The sequence below is a fragment of the Vulpes lagopus genome, chromosome 23, assembly GCF_018345385.1.
Source record: "Vulpes lagopus strain Blue_001 chromosome 23, ASM1834538v1, whole genome shotgun sequence".
Classification (NCBI taxonomy): Eukaryota; Metazoa; Chordata; class Mammalia; order Carnivora; family Canidae; genus Vulpes; species Vulpes lagopus.
The window spans coordinates 13,281,338-13,287,337 of NC_054846.1; the positions used below are offsets into that span (position 1 = coordinate 13,281,338).

The 6,000-nt window shown below is 51.1% G+C and overlaps 1 protein-coding gene across 2 annotated transcripts in view; it reads right to left on the reverse strand.

Annotated features, from left to right (window-relative positions):
* TRIM2 (tripartite motif containing 2) overlaps window positions 1-3,876 on the reverse strand; it is a 177,856-nt gene extending 173,980 nt beyond the window's left edge. Inside the window, exon 1 of one of the 2 annotated variants that reach the window (XM_041738037.1) lies at window positions 3,761-3,876. The gene's annotated coding sequence lies outside the window, so the exon portion shown is untranslated. The other variant, XM_041738038.1, reaches the window with a different exon arrangement.
* Between the last annotated feature and the right edge of the window lie 2,124 nt (window positions 3,877-6,000).

Consider the following 6,000-nt stretch of genomic DNA (forward strand, 5'->3'; position numbering starts at 1 on the left):
TTAGGGAGAGGTAAATGTGGTTATCTCCTACCTTAGGGCCCAGGGTCACTACCCCAGTCTCCAGGAGCCAGGGGTAAGGGGAAGTCAGGGGAAATTTAGGAAACGAGAGAATTTTTCTTCATTCAAATAATCTAGAGAGATCTATTAAGGAGTAGATACTTAGCCAGGAAGACACATGCTTTCAGAGAGAGTGAGGCCAAGGAGTGTTTAAGTTAAAAAGAAACCATAAACAGGGGCCCTTGGGTGGCTCAGTCAGTTAAGTGTCTTTTGATTTCGGCTCAGGTCATGAGATAGAGGCTTGAGTCAGGCTCCCGGCTGTGTGGAGTGTGCTTGAGATTCTCCTCTGGCTCATGCATGCGTATGCAAGCTCTCTCTCGCTGTGTCTCTAAAACAAACTAAAAAAAAAAAAAAAAAAAAAAAAAAAGAATAAACAAACCAGAACTGAAGCTAGAAGAGATCCTGGGAGAGGAGCTAGTCGGCCCCTACTCTGCCCTCGGAAGATATCTGTGGTTGGGGTTGCCTAATCTGGCCTGTGGGCCAGCTTCAGCAGGTGTGTTTTGTTTGGCAAGCACAACATACCTTTAAATGCTTTACCCTTAATTAGTTACTAACCTTTAAAGATCTGGAGAGTTCATATTAAGAAGTTAAACTAGATTTCCAGATTCCCTTGATAAAACAGAAGATTTGGCAAAGCTGGCTGACATCCACCCGCAGATCACACCTGCCCTCCCTACTTAATCCCCGCCAAGCCCCTGGCCTTCCTCAGGCATTTATGCCACCTGCTGGGCCCTGCAGTGCTGGACTTTGCCATCCTAGGTATGACCAGCGTTTCTCTCTCCCTAGTGTTTCACGGAGGGAGCTCTGACAAAAAAAAAAAACCCACACTTAGAGTCAGACAAGTCAGAATCTGGGCCTGGAGAGGGACCCACGCCACAGAAGAGTTTTAAAGTCCCCAGGTGATTTTTACATGCAGCCAGGTTTAAAAACGACTCAGGCCAGACCATGAAGGGCGGATGATAAATTATTCTCTTCTCGAAGTGCCTCAGTAGCTTCACTATTTTTACAATTTTTTAGGTTTTCATTATATCCTACCAAAATCTAGTTTTCCCTTATTCCATTCTTCTAGCAGCTTACACAGCCCTTGGTTTTTGTTTGTCTTTTTAGTTTCTCTTCTTTTTCCTTCATTGTTATTTTAGTTATTCCATTCTCAACCCCTCCTGCAGCTTCTCTGCATTTTTAAAAATAGGTTTTATTTTTAAGTAACCTTTTACCCAGCGTGGGGCTCAAATTCACAACCCCAAGATCAATTGTTGCATGCTCCTCTGACAGGGAGTTGGCCACATAACCCTCCCCCCCCCCCCCACCACACACACACATTCTTTTTAAAATCCAATGGACAAAATTAGAAACAATACCCTAACCATTCTTTTACCAGAGTAGAATTCAGTAGTGGTATTTTTTTCTGGTTGAATTTTATACTTAAAATCTCAGAATCACATGAATTTCCTTTCACAATTTTTTTTTCCACTTAATTTCCTTTTACAGTGTTTTTTTCACTTTATCACCTGGTTTTTGTTAACAAGGAACTCAATAGCAAAAACCTGAGAAATCACACTCCATGATGGAAAAACAGGATTTGGGGCATATTAAAGCACAAATATCAAGTCTTGCCTTCAGATGAGAGAGACATCAACCCTTCCCTAGGGCCATAACTTGCTATGTAAAATTAAAGGGAACAAAAGCATGTCCATAATAGTTTTAGTTCTTTAGTTCGTTGCCTGTAAACCAATTGGCAATCAATAGGTTAATCTGTTTTTAGGCAAATTCTAAGCGAACATTTTTTTAAGTAGGCTCCCTGCCTAGCATGGAGCAGAGGACGGAGCTTGAACTCAGGACCCCTGAAACCAAGAGGTGAGCTGAGATCAAGAGCCCCACATTTAACCAACTGAACCACCCAGGCATGCTGTCCCTCACACGTTGTTATTGATTTATTGTTTAATTGCTCTACCCAAGGTAAGACTTGAACTTACAACTCTACGGACTCAGCCAGCCAGGTGCCCCTCTAAGCTAATTTCTAAGTCAATCCTCAAGTTATAACAGATATGCTTCCAACCATGTAGCTGGAAGACCAGCACAAATGTTAGCCTATCTCCATGAGATAGCATTTTTGTTTTACCTGTTTTACAGATGAAGAAACTGAGGCTTGGAAAGCAGCTCACCCACAGTTGACTGCCACACACCCAACATCCGATGGCTCCTGGCTCTGGTTGGCCCCTCGGAGAAGACGGGCCCTTCGGTGGTCATCAGCCTCTGATACTAGGAACCGGACACCCCATCAAGGAATCGAGCCTCATAGATGGCAGCAGTGACGCTGGAGATCCAGCAAGAGCAGAGGCTGCTTCTCACTACCACACATTTGGGCCAGATCGTCATCAAAATGCATAAGAGACCTTAAGCTTGACATTCTGCAGGCAACAGACTCTGGTGGATGCTCCTTGGGACCCCCAGGGAAAAGCCAACGTTCCCTTAAGAAATCTAGAACCCGCGGAACGACCCTGGCACAACGCCAGCTCCGTAAAGTCAGAAATCTTACCCAGAGGGGGGGAAAAAAATAGAAACAAGTTGACCGGGCAGCCCGGGTGGCTCAGCGGTTAGCGCCGCCTTCGGCCCGGGGCGTGATCCTGGAGACCCGGGATCGAGTCCCGCGTCGCGCTCCCTGCGTGGAGCCTGCCTCTCCCTGTCTCTCTCCTGTCTGTGTATTCTCAGGAATAAGTAAATAAAATCTTAAGAAAAGAAACAAGTTGAACTGCAAGATTCCCTCTAGCGATCCACATTGGGGGGATCCACACACACAGCCCTTCCCACTCATCGTGCGAGGAGAAAGGAGAGAACTGGGGTCCTCCGACTCGTCTCCCTGGAAGACCCGACGTGTGCGGCGGGGGGGGGGGGGGGGGACGGGATCCGATCCGAGGCCCCGAGGCCTCCCCGGCGGGAAAGCACCGGCCCGTCTCACGGTTTCCACCCAACCGGAAAGAGCATCTCCCCTCCCTTCTGCACGAGGCCTGGAGCTAGCGGGGCCCGCGGACCGCCGCGCGCAGCCCCCTCCCCGGCCGCCGGGTCCTGCGGGCGGGCGGGCTGGCAGCGGGGTCCCCAGCGCGCCCCCGCCCCCGCCCCGCCGAGCCGCCCGCCGGCAGCGCGCACCGCCGGGGACGAGGGGGCGCACGCGGGCCGCGGCTCAGGCCGCCCGCCGGAAGCCCCCGACTCCCGCGGCCTCGCTCCCGCTCCCGCTCCCGCTTCCCGGGGCCGCCCGCGCGGCTGCCAGGTTGAGGCCGGGCCAGGCAGCCCCGCCCCCCGGAGGCACAGAGGTGACCGGCTGGGCCCGGGGGCGCAGCCACATCCCGCGCCGCGCCTGCCGCGGCGGATCTGCGGGGGCCGAGCAGCCCCGACCCAGGAGTCCTCCAGCACCCTCAGTCCTCTCCGCTCGCCCTGGGCCTCTCCCCACACGCTCCCCAGCAGCATCCGTGAAACCGAACAGGAGGCGGGCGCCTACCCGGCGACCCTAACCCGCCGCGGCCGAGGTCGGTCGGGGGCGCTTCGCCAACGCCGCCAGCCTCGCCTCGTCCCACTGGACGCCTGGGCCTGGAGAGGCCCCGGGCCCAGGCGAGGCGCACGCGGGGGGCGTGGGAGCGTGTCCCCCTGCCCCGGAGGCTCCCACTCGGGCCCCCACCTCTCCAGAGCGCTCTCGCCAACGGAGCCTTACTGTCTGGGGCAGCGCCTCTGCACAGCCTCCGAGACCTGGACCATCTCCAGCGCGCCGACAGCGCCCGAGAGCGGCTGGATCCAGTCAGGCCGGAAGGAAGTCGTCGTCCTGCGCTGCGAGCGCGGCGTCTCTCGGAAAGTAGCGCTTTGAATCGTAGACGTCGGTGGAGCCGATGCGGGGCGCGCGGCACCTGCCAGCCCCGCCCCGCCCCGCCCCTGGGGCTCCACCCCGCGGGGCCGCGCCCGCCCGCCCGCCGCCGCCGCCGCACCTGCCTGGGGAGCCGTGTCCGTGGAAACGCGGAGAGCCGGTCCCTGCAGACTCGCCGTTACCCTGGCAACTGCGCGCTGGCTTTGGGCGGTCCGGGAAGGATGTCAGTGGATGCCTGCTCCGAACCGGATTCCGCTTCAGTGGCGCCGCGCACGGGAGCCCGAGCGTGCGGGTCACTGGAGGGCGCAGACCCCCGGTGACCGGGGCACCGCGTGGCTCACCCCCCACCCCGCGCCGCGTCAACAAACCTATACTTAGCTCTCGAAGGAATCCCACCGTTCCCTTCAGCGTGTTTGCCTTTCTCTCCTGCCCGAGACACTGTGTAAAAGTTGCTTGGCCCAGGCTGAGTACTAGCGAGCTCGCGGTAGAAGCGGGGAGGGGCACGCAAAGATGCATGGAGAGAAGGGAGGCGGGTGGGAATAATACTTGACCGAGGATGACCCCATGCACAGAAACTCAAGAATTGCTTGGAGTACAGCCCTGCGCTACAGGCTGTGATGAACGCAGGGTTACAAAACTCAGCTCTGTTTCAGGTGAAGTTTTAGGTGGGGGATTGCAGAAGGGTGGATGAGACTATCCGTATTATTTGTTGAAAATGTAAGTGTTCAGAGCACCTGGGTGGCCCAGTGGTTGAGCGTCTGCCGTTTGGCTCAGTTCATGAGCCGGGGGCCCTGGGATTCAGTCCTGCATCCGGATCCCCGCAGGGAGCCTGCTTCTCACTCTGCCTATGTTTCTGCCTCTCTCTGTGTGTCTCTTAGAGAAAAAAAATTTAAATGTTCATATGACGTCTTGTTACTTTGGGTATGGACATTTTATGCTCATCAAACAGCAAACAAGTACTAAGAAAATAAAATGAAACAAGTTAGTGCTTTGTGCAAAGCCTAACAGGATTGAATACACACACATACTGGTATTGGCTTCTCCTTACTATAAATTGTATATTTCATATCTGAGTAATTAAAAGCTTAAAATTAGTGGCATATTTGAGTTAATGAGATTTTATTATTCACATTATAATAACATGATAACCTCTGGCTTGAGACTGAAATATAATACATGTGCACATATATACACACAAGTACAAATGCATCTCTTTTAAACTCATAAATGCATTGAGTCATTCTGCCTCTCTCTCTCTCTCTCTCTCTCTCTCTCTGTGACTATCATAAATAAATAAAAATTAAAAAAAAAAAAAAACAAATGCATCTCTTTTAAACTCATAAATGCATTTATGTGAAGTTCCATATGCATCCCATTTTCTTTTTTTTCCAATTTTCATAAAGAAATGACATTTCTGTATCTTAAAGTTATAGTTTATTTTTTATTTTTATTTTTTTAAAAACTTTATTTATTTTTTTTTAATTTTTATTTATTTATGATAGTCACAGAGAGAGAGAGAGAGAGAGAGGCAGAGACACAGGCAGAGGGAGAAGCAGGCTCCATGGACCGGGAGCCTGATGTGGGATTCGATCCCGGGTCTCCAGGATCGCGCCCTGGGCCAAAGGCAGGCGCCAAACCGCTGCGCCACCCAGGGATCCCTTAAAGTTATAGTTTATATAAAAGAATACATACAGGAAAATTTTGTAATAAAGCAAAGACTTTTGTCAAAACCATCTAATTTGTATGTTTTGAAAATCCACATTTTCTACCCTGAATCTCCTTTGCAGCACATAATTTTGTGATCATATGACACAGATGTTTATTTGCAAATGAAGGTCTTGAAAACAAAAATGTATATATCGGGGCACCTGGGTGGCTCAGTGGTTGAATATCTGCCTTTGGCTCAGGTAGTGATCCCCTGATCCCCAGGTCCTGGGATCCAGTCCCACATCTGGCTCCCTGCGTGGAGCTTGCCTCTCTCTCTGTGTCTCTTGTGAATGAATAAAATCTTAAAAAAAAAAAAAAAAGTGTATACCCAGCTATAGAAAACCCACCTCCCTCACCTAATATGCTTCAAATTTGAAAAAAATAAA